General features: G+C 38.8%; 2 protein-coding genes across 7 annotated transcripts in view; one reads left to right on the top strand and one right to left on the bottom strand.

Moving 5' to 3' along the window:
* The window catches only part of CD274 (CD274 molecule), a 108,778-nt gene that overhangs the window by 45,714 nt on the left and 47,663 nt on the right, over positions 1-15,401 (bottom strand). The gene's annotated exons all lie outside the window — the stretch shown is intronic.
* Positions 1-15,401, top strand: part of PLGRKT (plasminogen receptor with a C-terminal lysine) — a 36,093-nt gene that overhangs the window by 7,846 nt on the left and 12,846 nt on the right. The gene's annotated exons all lie outside the window — the stretch shown is intronic.

Consider the following 15,401-nt stretch of genomic DNA (forward strand, 5'->3'; position numbering starts at 1 on the left):
AGATTCTCTCCTAGAACCTCCAGAGGGAATGCCATCCCTCCAGTCCATTCTGAACTTCTGACCTCCAGAACTAGAAGGCAATAAATTTGTGTTGTTCCCGAGTTGGGAAGATCCCCTAGAGAGGGGAATGTCTGCCCACTCCAGTATTCTGGCCTGGAGAATTCCATGGACAGAGGAGCCTGGCAGGCTACAGTCCACGGGGCTGCAAAGAATCAGACATGACTGAGATACTTTCACTTTTCAAGCCACTATTTGATAATTTTTTATAGCAACAATAAATTCTAATAGAGTATGAACACTTGACACTGGATTTATACAATGGCTGCTGCTAAGTCACTTCAGTCATGTCCGACTCTGTGCGACCCCATAGACGGCAGCCCACCAGGCTCCCCCGTCCTTGGGATTCTCCAGGCAAGAACACTGGAGTGGGTTGCCATTTCGTTCTCCAATGCATGAAAGTGAAAAGTGAAAGTGAAGTTGCTCAGTTGTGTCTGACTCTTAGCAACCCCTTGGACTGCAGCCTGCCAGGCTCCTCTGCCCAAGGGATTTTCCAGGCAAGAGTACTGGAGTGGGTTGCCATTGCCTTTTCCGATACAATGGCTAGATAAAAAGATCAAAGCAAAGTAGAAGATTGTCTAGTTGCCTAATATACGTTATTAAAAAGTATTTTAAAATGTACATCAGATACATGTATATGTACAGCTGAGTCCCTTTGCTGTTCACCTGGAACTACTACAACATTGTTAATCAGCTAAACCCCAATACAAAATAAAACATTTAAAGTTTGAAAAAAAAGTTATATGTCAAAATCAAGTATTAAAAGTTTGACTGAAGTTATTTTCCTAAGATTTCTAACAAAGATCTCTAGGCCTCTGCGGTTCATTATAGCCCTAGGAGCAGATGGTCCTATTGTGAGACATATAGTGACTGGTTAAAAGTGAGGACTAAAGCAAGGCCGCCTGGGTTTGAATCCCACTTCTACCTCCTGACTCACTGTGTGGCTTGTGCTTCAGTCTCCTAACCTGTAAACTGGAGGTGATAATCTAGCCATTGCTGTTGCCATTATTATTATGATAAGAGTGTTTTCTACGAGATAAAGATTTCTCTGGGGAGAATGGAACTGTTGCAAAGAATGGGCAACTGAACTATTTAACAGAGTAAAGTGACCGAGAGGTGACCAAACATTAGGTTTATGAACCAACAGAGTATGTTACATACTCAGAGAGTCCTTGTCCAAGACCTCTGGAAATTATAGGGCCTTTTACAGAAGTCAGGGTTTGTGAAGGTAAGCTAAGAGATTAGCCTATTACTATTCCATGGATGCTGGCAGAACACAGGAGACACCTATGTGTAACAGAGGCCTTTTTTTTACTCACAGCACAGTAAGAGGATAAGCGTGAGGTTCATGTCAATTCCTCATGCTTCTCAAGTCTGATGGAGGTGACAATGATGGGTTCCTATGGGTGCTGTGCACTCAGTGGGTTGTGCCACCCTCGAGGAACACTGGGCTTGGGGAATCTACTGCTTTTCTAGTGAGTGGGGAGCTGGTGGAGTTGAGGTGGGGAGAACTTCATAACTCCTTCCTCAAGGAAAACCTCAAGAGATGGCCTGAACAAACAGTAGTCTGGGCCTTGCATTCTTGGCCTATCCAGGCCCATGGTAGATTGCCCCTCAGTGTGACTGACCAGAGCATTGAGAACAGCCTTGACTTCTGCCCACTATAGTTGGCACTGAGGTCAAACTGGCAGGAGTACTGTCGGCACCATTAGTTTTCAGCTTAGCCGAACCAAAGGTGAACCAGGCCCAGACATTTAGGACAAACTGTGAATCTGAAGGGCCTATTGAGCCAGTAGCTTTGCTCCAGGTGTCAGAGTAGGGGATAAAGTTTTCCCCAAAGTAGTAGTTTCTACTACTTTATGCAAAACCGAGATGACACTAGGGCCAGGCTAGCCACATCCTCAAATTTATTATTTTCATTTGATCAGCAAATGGGTACTTTCCTTGTATTTTCATGTCCTAGTTGATCCACTCAAAAATGGGGATGTCAGACCTGAGAGTTACAAATTCTCTAGGGATTTAGGTTTTTAACAGGAGCTCAGTAATAGGCCAGTTAACTGCCTCCCTGTTTTTTTTTTGAAAGTAGTTCAGTTCAGTCGCTCAGTCGTGTCTGACTCTTTGTGACCCCATGAATCACAGCACGCCAGGCCTCCCTGTCCATCACCAATTCCCGGAATTCACTCAGACTGATGTCCATCGAGTCAGTGATGCCATCCAGCCATCTCATCCTCTGTTGTCCCCTTCTCCTCCTGCCCCCAATCCCTCCCAGCATCAGAGTCTTTTCCAATGAGTCAACTAGAGAATTGTTTTATTTGGTGGGAGTGTTTAGGACTCTAAGTCCGGGAGACAGCATCTTACAGCTCTGAGAAAACTGCTCCAAGGAAGCAGGGGGGAACTCAGGCTATATACAAATTTGCAACAAAGGGAGCTAAAGTGCCTCCCTTTTTGAAAGGGGTATGTTATGGGTTTGGATCTCATCCCACTCCCAAATTCTTATGTTAAAATCCAAACCCCTATTACCTCAGAATGTGATCTTATTTGGAGATAAGAGTCTCTACAGAGGTAATCTAGTTAAAATGAAGTCATTAGGGTGGTGGCTCTAATCCAATATGACAGCTATAAAATTTGGACACAAAGACATGCATACAGGGAGAATGTCATGTGACTAGGAAGAGCGTCCTGAAACAGAGGCTTCTTTCACAGCCCTTACAAGGTACCAACCCTGCTAACACCCTAACTTTGGACTTCTAGCCTCCAAAGCTGAGACAGTTTATTTCTGTTGCTGAAGCCACCCAGTTTGTGGTACTTTGCCATGGCAGCCCAGAAAACTAACATAGGATGCATTTTGGTGCCTGTGTCCAGTATGTGGCACTGCTTGTATTGGGCAGTGGCTTCTGGAGATGGCTGGGATTTTCTATTTTTGTCTCTATTGAATATATTGTTTCTATTGGACCTCTTGGAAGGGATCAGAGAATTCCTCAATGGGAGAATGTCCTCTCGTCACTATGAACATTTACAATAAAAGCAAGTAAAACAAAGTACATTGTACATTTATATTCAGGGGACACAACTGCAGTTATGTTGAATCAGTCCAGTGTATTTTAATTTCCTTTTCTCACTGCAAACTGCTCAAACCCTATCAGCTGTACTTTGCTCTATGGGAACAAAGACCAAAGATTTTAACATAGGTACTTCAGGGGTTATCATGATAGTTTCAGGAAATTAGGCTATTAGGAAATACAAATGTATTTTTTCCCTTTGGTTTCTCATTCTGGAATTGGTACTGTTTCCTCCCCTGTGCTCTCCTGACCCCTAGAGAGCTCAGGGGCATCGTTCTTTTAGCCAACACTGGTGCCACTGCTCCGCCCTGCATCCTTAGCACTTTGGACCACCTTGGCACTTAGCACACCCTCCCTGCATGGGACCAAGTAGACATGGTGCCCATATCCAGCAGAGCCATAAACATTCAGTCCCTCCTCTCCCCTCCCTGAAGTTCCCTGGCACACTCAGCCATCTTCCCTGAAGCAGCTCAAGTTGGAGGAGAGGAGAAGGGAAAGAGCAGCTCAGAGCCAGTCAGCAAGGGTTTGACTTTACTCTCAATTTTAAAGGGCTTCCCACCACTGGACTCCACAAACAAATATCTGATGTATTTAGTCTATGCAGAGTTCTATATCCTAAAGGCTGACACCACTATTTCAGCTTTATGGAACCCCTGACCCAACAGCCGCAGCTACATTGCATGCCTTTTGGCTGGGGAGGGGGGCTTGCTGCCCCACTGATGTCATGATAACATCCTTTCTTTCTCCTACTCCAGGGAAGAATGTGCCACAACCAAAGCACCATCTGGGAGTCTTGTTTGGACCCTACATTTTGCTTCTCAGGCTCACTTAACACACAAGACAATGAGAGATCTTTATTCTACCCTCCTACTCCCACCACCACTTGTGCAAAAGCATTTGCTTCCAGATCTCAGGGAGCTTTCTGATACCCTCTAACCCAACCAACAAGGGCCCTTCTCCTGTGTCTTCCAGAAAGTGAAAGTGAAAGTGAAGTTGCTCAGTCATGTCCGACTCTTTGCGACCCCATGGACTGTAGCCTACCAGGCTCCTCTGTCCATGGGATTTTCCAGGCAATAGTACTGGAGTGGATTGCCATTTCCTTCTCCAAGAAGGAAGTTGGTGTCTTCCAGAACACCATATCTATCATCACCTTATCTTTGTCCCCAAACTGGCAGCCTCCATGAAATTCAGGTCTGGAATTTTACTCTACTTGCAAGTTAACAAGTTAGCCTGCTATTGTTTCACAGATGCTGGCAGAAGCCTTGGTCCCAGCACAGCAAGCAGCATGAGCATAGTGTTGCTGCTAGTTTTCTCTGTGCTCCATGTAAGCCCCATGAAGGTGGGCCTGGCTGGATGTTGAGGTGGATGCGTGGGTTTGTGACATAGGTGAAGAACAGTGAGCTTGTAGAATCTATCACTTTTATCATGAATGGTGAGCAAGGCTGCTCTCTGACTGGGAAGAGATGTTGCTTCATCCCTCAAAGTTGCTCACTGCAAACACAACCCTGACAAATGGCTTGGTCGAAGAGCAGGGCCTCTATCCTTGACCTACTCAGCAAGAATGCTCAGGTCAATGGCAGACTGATTTCTTCCAACACATGTGTTGGTTAGGATGATAGTTTTTCCTTATTGACCAGGATATACTTTACTATTTTACTTTTAATTTTATGGAGAATAACAAAAAATAGTATAGATCAACACAGTTGAAGCAGCCTTCCAACACTAAAGCTGCCTGAGTTTTCATCCTAACTGGGGCAGCCAAGGGAGAGGCATACTCATCTCTGGCAGTTTGGGAAGATCGTCTTGGTCCTTAAATGCTTCACATTTAAAGGAATTACACATTTAGCATCATTTTAAGACTTTGAGCTATTTCTTTTTAAAGAAACATAATGGCATATTTTATATATATGAGAATATATTTGTAAATTATGAAGCATAATAAAATGAACATGGATGAGTCTATGACTAAATTGAATAATTATATTATCACAATACCCCTGAAGCTACCTATGGGTTCTTCCCTACATGCTGAATGAACCCAGACAGCTAAAGCTAGACTGGAATGTCCCAGAGTCCATAAAACTAAGCATGGCTCTGAAAAATGGAAGAAATGGGTCCCTAGGGTGGGAGATGACATGAAAATTCTTCAAAGAGGAGGTTTAAGAAACCCCAATTAAAACACTTGGCCTACTAATATCTCTAGTCTGTGATGGCATGTCTCTTGGCTCTTTTCCTATTTAATGGCACTTCAATTAAAAAGGATAAATAGAAGAAATAAAGCAACACATTTATTTAAAAGAAGCCTAATAACTAGAATTGTTTTCCCAGTGGGGTTTTTTTTAAGTTCTACTTTTTTGGTTAAAAAAAAAGATAAATCATAACTTGATAATTCCACATTATTGGTGTTTTTCTTTCAGAAGAAAGGACCAGAATTAGAGATTCAGCTACATCTTATACCACTGTCGAGGTTCCCAACTCTGGCTGTATTCAGATTCAGATTCAATTCAGGGGGTCTTTTGAATGTACAAGTCCCACCCCAGACCAATCAGATTTCTTCATGGCCAGGCATGTAATTGTATTAAGCTCTTCAAGGGACTATAATCCACAAACTGGGTTGAGAACCTTTGCTCTTTCCTTTTGCTACATAACTGTAATTGGTGATTGGCAGTGACAATATAGCATACATTGGCGATAAAGCCAAATATGTTTTCAGTTTAAGTAAGTTAATCATTAAGTTAAATCAATCACTGGAGTCTGGTTAATAAAAATTTATAAGAGGCTTCAGATCAAAAAGATTTCTTTTTTGTTTACAAATTGGTTGCAGTTGAGCTGAGGAGAATTCACATTACTCAATTTAATGTTTTCAGATCATCAGCAAAAGTCAGTTTCTCACTCCTTTTCTAGCCTCTGTTACTGCAGATAGTGAATGGATGGCTGTACTCAGCCAAGTATCTCGGGTAAAAATGAATATGTTCTTAAAAATGCCAATAGATGGCACACCTAAATCAATTATATATGACCTAGTGTTAGTTGCTTAGTCATGTCCAACTCTTTGTGACCCCGTGGACCATAGCCCACCAGGCTCCTCCATCTATGGATTCTCCAGGCAAGAATACTGGAGTGGGTTGCCATTTCCTTTTCCAGGGGATCTTCCCAATGCAGGGATCGAACCTGGGTCTCCCACATTGCAGGCAGGCTCTTTACCATCTGAGCTGCCAGGGAAGCCCATGATATATGATCTAAATGGCCAGAAAAGCATTTTGGTATTTTTAAAATAGGATACAAACTACAAGGACAAAGCAGAAAAAAAGGAGGGAAAAGATTCCATGGGTCCTTGCTGTTCTGTAGTGTTTTTGTAGGCAAAGCAGTCACGGTCCATGTAAAGATTAGAGGGCAGTTTATTAATTGTTCACTAAGAGCAGGCAACAAACTAATGACAAAAAAATTACACAAGAGCCAGTCTTTGACCTGTAAGTCTGTATAGCATTTGGTGTGAAGAAAATGAGGTATAGATACAAAGCAAAAATATAGTTATTTAATATATATGAAATTATGTATTACATGCTAAGCAGGATTCAGACATGTAAAAGGTACAGGCTCTATATTCAAGGAACTTCTCATCTTATTTGGTGGGAAGATGGTGAGGTATGCTGCAAATAACCAGATATTTGTGGTATGAATGTGGCAGGCAGAATAAAGACCCTGTAAAGATGTCTACACCCTAATCCCTGAAACTTATGAATATATTACTTTATATGGCAAATGGACTATTGCAGATGTGACTCAGGGAATAGACTTTGAGGTGAGAAAATTATCCTGGATTATCAATATGGACCCAATCTAAACACACAAATTCTTAGAAGTAGAGAGTTAAAGACCAAAGAGTCAGAGAGATGTGATGTTTCTGGCTTTGAAGATGGAGGAAGGCACCCCAGACAAGGAATGCAGGTTGCCTCTAGAAGCTGAGAAATGCTAGCGACAGATTCTCCTCTACACTCTCCAGAAAGGAACACAGCCCTGCAGACATTATGATTTTAGCCCATTCAGACCTGTGTTGGACTGCCAATGTTCACAAGTAAAGATAATAATCTGTATTGTTTTAAGCCATGGTTGTAATTTGTCTATACAATGGTATATGCTAGAGTTATTTTTACAATGTGAAATACAGTGTAGACTCAACAAATGCTTCTTCAAATATATAAAAATTAAAACAGCAAATAAGAGCAAATAGCTTACGAAAAACTGAAATTGCTTAAATCCTTATAACTCCAATATCTATAATTCTTATGTCCTCCATCTGCTTTTTTTTTTTTTTTTGGAGGTGAAAGCTATACCAACATCTTAGAATAAGAAGGGCTTGATGTTCTAAGGAAAGCTAGAAAGTACGGTGTTTCCTTTGTAGAGAGTCCTGTGGTGACAAGGAACCCAAAATGTAGAGCAGGTACTGAAGAGGACAGGAAAGCAGCCAACTCCATCTACAGCAAAAGGATAACCAAGTGGAAACTGGCTCAAGACATAGAAGTGTCAGGGGACTTAACCAAGAAGTACCTTGGAATAAGAGAAGTGTGATTAACACAAGTTCACCCACAGTGGGCGCTATAAGGAAGGATACAGCAGCTTGATTCTACTGTCTTCATTCACAACTGTCTTCAACTTATTCCTCTGAAACTCATTTCTGGCATGTCCCCATCCTGGTTACCTGCTCTTAACCTCCCTCTTCTGAGATTCTTTTTTTTTTTAATTGCAGTAAAACACACACAATATAAATTCACCATTTTAAAGTGTGCAGTTCAGTGATGTTTAGTACATTCACAGTGTTGTACAACTATCACTACTACTTGTTTCCATTACATTTCCCTCACCCCAAAAGGAAGCCCCATACCCATTAAGCATTCACTCCTCATTCTCCCACCCTTTCAGACCCTGGCAACCACTAATAGCAGATTAGAGCACTCTGGCAACCACTAATAGCAGATTAGAGCACTCTGTCCTGATGGATTTGCCTGTTCTGGGCATTTCATGTATGGAATTATATAATATGTGGTCTTTTGTGTCAGGCTTATTTCAATTAGTGTAATCTTTTCAAGGTTCATCTGTGTTGTGTAATGAATCAGTACTTCACTCCTATTCATTCCATTGCATAAATATACAACATTTTGTTTATCCATTCACTGGTTTAAAGACAGTAATATTGTTTCCCCTTTGGCTATTGTGAATAGTGCTGCTTATAAAAATACTTGTACACATTTTTGTTTGAATACCTGCTTTTCAATTCCTCTGAGTATATATATCAGGAGTAGAACTGCTCAATCATGTATCAATTTTATGTTTAATTTATCCCAGAACCACACAGTGGCTTTACTATTTCACATTCCTATAACAATATATCATGATTACCATTTCTCCACATCCTCACCAATACATATTATTTTCCTTTAAAAAAAAATTCTAGCCATTCTGCATGGGTTTACAGAGGTATCTTATTGTACTTTTGAATTTCCACGAGTAATAATACCATTAAATATTATTCATGTGCTTATTGGCCATTTGTTTATCATGTCTGGGGAAATATCTCTTTTAGTTCTTTGCTCATGTCCAAATTGGATTGTTTGTCTTTTTCTTGTTGAGTTGTATGAGTTTCTTATTTAGTTGGATACTCAATCCTTATCAGATATAAGATTTGCAAGTATTTTCTCCCATTCTGTGGGTTCTTTCTATTCTTGACAGTGTTCTTTGATACATACAAATTTTAAATTTCAGTGAAGTCCAATTTATTTTTTCTCTTATTGCTTATGATTTTGGTATCATAGTCTGAGAAAGTGTTGCCAAATCCAAGATCATTAAGATTTGCACCTGTGTTTTCTTCTAAGAGTTTTATAGTTTCAGCTTTTATATTTATGTTTGTGTTCCATTTTGAGTTCATTTTTTGTATATGGCATAAAGTAAGAGTCCATTTTCATTCTTTTGAATGTGAATATCCAGTTATTTGAGTATAAGGTTTATTCTTTATAAACATGAAGTTAGATACTGCGCAGTAAAGATTAGGAATCTCATAGTTAAGGCTGTTACTGGCTCAGATGAAGATGCTGTTCACCTGGGTCCAGGCCCTCTGAAATGAACATCTTGACCTGTTAGTGATCTTCAAGTTCCTGAACTTCAAGACAGTGTGGTAAGATGCTAGTGTCTTTTTTACTAAAGGTGGAATGAAGGGAAATAAGTTAACTATACTATGAAGGACTGGGTATAAATGCAAAGAATATACCTAAGGAATTTCCTAACTTTTAAAGAAACTTCTAAAAATGTTCAGCAAGTCTTCAAGTGTGGGACAAGATATTAATTTGTCTGAAATCCCTTAGAGGAGTTAATAAAAACACTAAGAATTCCTGTATATTGTCTATGTTGAGAAATGAAAGAAAAATAATTAATGAAAGTCATTGGTACCATAGACATTACCTTCTACAAAGACAAATAACAAAGAAGGGTCAAACCACCAAGTTGATCCTTTGCTGCCTAGCTCTTCCATGCTGACAGGTGGGTCCAAGACCCTTCCTACACTCAAATTCTCAAAGGGGAACACTGGTTTTAGGTTTGTTCACAATCTTAAATGAGACCAATGAATCCAGTTATAGAGGATCATGAAGATTTTCCTTTTAGTTTCCTCCCTCATCTAGAATTCTAGTTTCATAAATCTAATCAGAGTGAATTTTATTTTTAGTTCTTCATTGCTTGAGCAAGCAGGGAGTATTTATTAACTCTTATTTATCTAATTTATTAACTCAATTCATTAAGTATATTCTTACTTAATAACTCATTTACTGAATGTCCAGTATATGCAGAGTTTTGGGCCCAAAACTATTAATTAAAAAATGATCCTATGGCTTTAATAATTATTTTTGCTTTCCTCTAAAATCTTCATTATACATACAATGTATACACACCCAGACTTACCCCATTTATCTCAGAAATAATGTAAGGTAGGCTTGCTGTTAAAATCTTTAGACTTCTCATATGTGTCTTGTTTCTATACCATTTTCCTCCTTAAGACAACTGAAAATATGGGGCAACAGGGGGAGAAGGATTTTAGAGAGAAAAAATAACCCTATAAACATCCTTAATACTTAATATAAGAGGGAAAGCTAAAATATCATTATTCTTGAATAAAGTTACTAAAATGCAGAATAAGAGTGAATCCAGATTTTAAGAAATGTTTTAGGTTGAGATAATATTATATTTGCAGAAAAGTTGGTAAACCATCAATAGGAGAGAGTTTACGTATACCCTTTGTTCAGCTTTCTTCAATACCAACAATTTATAAAATCATAGTACAGTGACCAAAACCAGCAAATTAACATCAGTACAATACTGTTGACTAAATTACTGATCTTTCTGAAATTGACCAGGTTTTCTCCTAATATTCCTTTTGTGTTTCAGGGATCCAAGATCTCATATTGCATTTAACTGTTGTTTCTTTTTAGACTCCTTTGGTCTGTGACAGTTTCTCATTCTTTCCTTTGCTTCCATGATAAGTACTTTTTGTATAAGTACTGGTTATTTCATATAATTTCTCTCACTTTGGGTTTTTCCAACTTTTTCTCATGACTAGACTGAGTTTGTGCACTTTTTACACCTTATTCTTAAACCACAGAATGCTGTTATGTCTTTCTCATTGCATCATATCAGAGAATACTGTTGGTAGGTCTTGTTACTAGTAATGTTAAACTTTGGTCACTTGGTTAAAGGAAAGTTACTATTTTTTTCTTATTGATAAATATCTTTGAAGAGATATGTTGAGAGTCTGTTACTGTCTTGCTTCTCCTCAAACTTTTGCCTACTGCTTTTAGCATCCATTGGTGGGATCTTACATGAAAAACTGATTACTGTAGTGTTTGCCTAATGGTAACTTTTTATTTCCTTCATTCCATTTGTATTTGCTCACTGGAAAAGCTATCCCATCTCCATGTATTTATTTATTCAGTTATTTATACCAATATGGTTGTATGGACATATTATTCTATGGGTTATAATTTAGTACCATGATTATTTATTTTATGGCTGAAGTTATTTTGACTATTGGGAATTCCTTCTAGTTGATTCCTATGTCCCTTTGGCATATCCCTTCATTTTTGCTCATTTTCTGTGATCATAAGTTAGTTCATATATATCGCTCCTGTCCCAGGCCTGGAACTAATCACTCATTCAAAGAGTCCTGGTTTTTAGAAAATGGTGTTTAGAAACCAAGATCTGGGCTCTAAGTGTACTTACTGCTGTGGTCATTATTCCCAGATCCTTTCAGCAAAGACATGTATTTATATATTAACCCATGGATATACACAGACTTATACATAGAAATATTTCATATTCTAAACCATGAGTTCATACTGATACATCTAATTCCAGTGCATTATGATGTTTCAGTCTGGCCTTTCCTTTCTCTTTATATTTAAGTTTTTTTCTCAAACAGTGAAAAACCTGGCTCTCATTTTCTATAGTATATTCACTTCAATCCTAGTGGAAACATGAAATAGTTACAGGATTGCCAATACATATCCTGATGAGAAACAGGTTCACTAACCAGAGAACATTATTTGCATGTTCTTTTCCCTTTTACACTGTCAAGTCAAGCTACTGTTTTTCTGTAAATTAGATTAGTTCTTCCTAGGCTCCATCAGGGTGATTATGTCATTTGCAGTACAGTTATACTTTGGTGGGCTGCAGTCCATGGGGTCGCACAGAGTCGGACAGGACTGAAGCGACTTAGCAGTAGCAGTAGCAGTAGCAGTATACTTTGTATTCTCTCCATATCCAAGTTGAGTTTAGTTACAGGGTAGGGGAGTATATGAAACAAAACAATGTTCTAATAATTAAAGCTATACAAAATGATACACTCAAAGGAGCATCCCTCCATCCTCATCCTTGCTAACCTATTCCTAATCTCCTCTTTATACATCCTTTCCCATGCTGTCTCTGTAGGTGTCTGATCTCCTGGTCTTCAGTTTACCCTTCCTGCATCTTTTGCACAATAGACTGACAGACGTGTATTTTCCTAATTCCCCTTCTTTTTTACGTGAAGGGTAGCATACTATTGATACCCTTTAGTACCTTGCTTTTTTCATTTAACAGTTTATCATGGGAATCATTCCAGTCAGTTCACAGAGCTGTTCCTCATTTCTAACAGTTGCATAATGCTCCCTTGTGTGGATATATTATAATTTATTCATATTATGTTTGGGCACTGTATTAGTTTCCTATTAGTATGACAAATTTTCAAGACACAAAATAATCTTACAGTTCTGGAAGCCAGAAGTTTGAAATGGGTCTCATTGGAAGAAAATCAAGCTGTTAGCAGAGCTGCATTCCTTCTGGAAGGTTTAGGGGAGAATCCCTTTCCTTGCTTTTTGTAGTTTCTAGAGGCTGCCCAAATTCCTTGGCTAATGTCACCTTCCTCCCTCTTTGAGCCAGAAGTGTAGCATCTTTCTCTCTAACTCTGACTCTCTTGCCTCTGTCTTTCACCAATGACACTTGCGATTACATTGGGCCAACCTGGATAATTCAGGATAATCTCCCCATCTCAAGTTCCTTAATTAATTACATCTCCCCATGGATTCTGAGCATTAGGACATGAACTTATTTTGGGTAGAGGCAGTATTCTGCCTACCAGAAGTACTTAGATTATTTCCAATATTTTGCTGTTATAAATAGTGCTTCGGTGAATAACCTTGTGCTTTTTACATTTTTGTTGTGTTGGAGGTATACCGTCAGACTAGAATTCCAGAAGTGGGATGACTGGGTCAAAGGCAGGTGCCTTATAGTTTTGTTAGGTATTGCCACTTAGGTATTTCCCTTCAGAAAGGTGATACCAATTTGAGAATACCCATTTTCCCATAGTCTCTGCAACAGAATGTGTAGTCTTGCTTTTTAATTTTTGCCAATCTGATAAGCAAGAAATGGTACCTCAGTCTTGTTTTAACTTGCATTTCTTTAATTATGAGTAAACTTGAACATTTTCTCACATCTGAGGGCCATTTATATGTCTTGTTTTTGTGAATTATCTGTTCATGGGTTTTTTCCCTTGTCTCTCAGTTCTTTATACATTAGCAATATTGATCTCTTGTTTGTGGAATATATTGCAAATATTTTCTCCCAGATTGTCATTTATCTTTTACTTTATCATGGGGTTTTTATGCCGTGAAAAAAATTTAAAAACTTTCATGTATTCAAATGAATAATCCTTTATTGCCTCTGCATTTGAGTCTTTATTTTGAAAGCCTTTTCTTGTATTAAAGTTGAAGAGGCAGTCACCCTCTGCCTCTATGATATTTGTACAGCTTTATATATTTTTAAAAACATTTAGATCCCTAATCTATTCATATTATCTTTGGAACCTACTCAGGAAGGATTAATTTTACTTTAAATCAACAAATGATTAAATATTATTATAAGGAAATTACTTGATTCCTTGAGTTAGCTGGTCTTTATTATCAACTTATTAAAGAAGTGTGTGTGTGTGTGTTTAATCCGAGTCGTGTCTGACTCTTTTGAGACCTTGTGGATTGTAGCCCTCCAGGCTGCTCTGTTCATGGGATTTCCCAGGCAAGAATACTTGGGTGGGTTGCCATTTCCTTCTCCATGGGATCTTCCCAACCCAGGGATTGCACCAATGTCTCCTGCATTGTAGGCAGATTCTTTACCACCTGAGCTACCAGGAAAGCCCTTATTAAAGCAATAAAAACCTGAATATAAACTACAAACTAGTAACAGAATATCTGGAACCAAAATAAAATAATAGATGAGAGAAAATGAAAAATTGTTAATCTAAATTTCCCTTGGAGAAAGCACATATCTGCTGCTGCTAAGTAAAAAGATTAATGTTGAAAGACCATATTAAAGTATAGAAGAAACTGCTTTGAGAAAGCAGTTTCATAAGTATGGTTATGAAGAAGTATTCATAATTATTTACACTTGCCTTAATGAGATTTTACAGCAAACATTATTTAACTGCTTAGAGCTAATTAAAAAAAAAATCTATACCTTTCACAGTAAGTATGCTGAAAATCAACAGGAGGTATAAGAAATACACAGAAGCCTTTTAAAATTTATTTCATATTATTATGAGATTTTCATTGTTCAAACCAGTTACTTATTATTATTAAGTAGATGGAAGGAGAAAAATAAATACTATTCATCAACCTGGGCTTCCTAGGTGGTTGAGTGGTAAAGAATATGTCTGCCCAGTAAGAGACCTGGGTTCAATCCCTGGGTTGGGAAGATCCCATTGAGAAGGAAATGGCAATACACTCCAATATTCTTGACTGGGAAATCCCATGGACATAGGAGCCTGGTGGGCCCCTATGGGGTTGCAGAAGAGTTGGACACAACTTAGCGACTAAAAAACAAAAGCAGCAACAATTCTTCAACCCCTGCCCCAACTTCTATCAACTGAGAGGGAAAATGAAAATGACAGAGTGTCTCTTTATTGTAACACCGCAAATAATTTTTCAAATCCATCAACTATTTTAATAAAGAAATATGTCACTAATATTAGTAACTAATTTTTACTGAGTGCATACTAAATGCCAGCCACTATTCTGAGAATTTTATGTATTCTCATATTTTATTTCATGATAACTTAATAAGGCGATCCAATTATTATTCCCATTTTATAGATGAGGAACCTGAAGCACAGAGAGGTTAAGTAGCTTGCCTAGAGTCACGCTGTCAGTATACAGTGGAGCCAAGATTCAAACCAGCATTTGTACTATTACATAATTAACTGTAGCATTTGCATAGTGTTCAGCCTTTTTAAGTCCCATTTTGATTAAATCCTAGTTGGAAATGGCAACCCACTCCAGTGTTCTTGCCTGGAGAATCCCAGGGATGGGGGAGCCTCATGGGTTTCCGTCTATGGGGTCGCACAGAGTTGCACACAACTGAAGCGACTTAGCAGCAGGAGCTAGTTCCCCAGAACTGTTGTTCTAAGATATTTGCTGCCTTTCCCCCGTCCGGATCTCACAGTACAGATGTCAGATTGCTAAGAAATCAGTTCAGTTCTGCCCAGGCCAGGCCAGCTTCTCACCTCTGTGCATTTTTGCAGCCAAGGAGGTTGGCCTAGGATTGCCCAGTTGAGGAGAAGATGCCCAAAACCTTTAGCATGCTAGCAGTGGGTAAGGGGGAGGTACATCCAAATTACTTGAGGCTTTCCAGCCAAACTTTCTTTCCTTTTAAATTTCAGTTCAAATTTTATACTTTCCCTTTGAATTTCAGTTCAAATTTTAATACCGAACCCAG

The sequence above is a fragment of the Bos grunniens genome, chromosome 8 (genome assembly GCF_055505025.1).
Source record: "Bos grunniens cultivar Pamir isolate PY7600 chromosome 8, Bosgru_T2T1.0, whole genome shotgun sequence".
In the NCBI taxonomy this organism is placed as follows: domain Eukaryota; kingdom Metazoa; phylum Chordata; class Mammalia; order Artiodactyla; family Bovidae; genus Bos; species Bos grunniens.